The sequence below is a fragment of the Eurypyga helias genome, unplaced genomic scaffold, assembly GCF_000690775.1.
Source record: "Eurypyga helias isolate BGI_N326 unplaced genomic scaffold, ASM69077v1 scaffold21716, whole genome shotgun sequence".
In the NCBI taxonomy this organism is placed as follows: Eukaryota; Metazoa; Chordata; class Aves; order Eurypygiformes; family Eurypygidae; genus Eurypyga; species Eurypyga helias.
In genome coordinates, this window is record NW_010254962.1 from 3,224 (window position 1) to 4,052 (window position 829).

The following is an 829-nucleotide window of genomic DNA, read 5'->3' on the forward strand; positions in this document are numbered from 1 at the left end:
CCAAAGGTCTCAATCGATAGGATTGCGATCGATGTTTCTGTGGCAGCAAGGCTATGGAGCTGCCAGACGGCTCTCAGGGCAAGTGGATGTGAGGGATCTGGTGCTGTTAGGGCTGTCCCCGCGGTGCGAGGGGGACGTGCTCTCTCTTGGTCCATTGCAACAGCTGGCGAGAGGCCTTGCAGTGAAACAGTGCCTGTGCTCTGAAGCTGGCACTGTTATAACTGATTGAAGCACAATTAATTGGAATTATTTAATGGTCAGCTAGTAAGCCCTTGGGTAAGTGGCGGAGTTTGGCTCCAGCGTGTGATGGTGCTGGAAAAGTCTGCCTGGAACTTGCCTCTGGAATAATCAGGGTTGCTGGAAAGATAAGAAAGTGTATCTGGCAACGCTGAGTTTGGTAATGTGAGTTTTATAAATAAGTCTGCCAAAAAAGGATGTTGTAGCAACAAGATGGGTAATGGGCAGACATTTCATTTTCAGATGAGGAGATAAATCTAGTTCGTGAGAGGTGTTGGACTGAGGAGTTCTGCTTTAGCTGAAAAAGTGGCTTTTGGCCGCAGTGCAGGCGGTGTGATCGAATATACTGTTTTTTCTATCCACTCCCCAGCTCGTGTGCCCCACAGAGACTTCTGCGGGCTCCAGCGTGGACTTTCCAGAAGGAGAGGACTTGGAGGTTGGGGTAGTTGTGTCCTAGAGACGCTGCACTTGCTTTGCCTTGGACACGGAACCACTTCTGGTACACGCTGACCTGACGTCGCTGATGCTGATGACGTCGTTAGCTGGGTGACCCGATGGCAGAGCCCGGCGGTGTGGCTGGCGGGGCGCACCG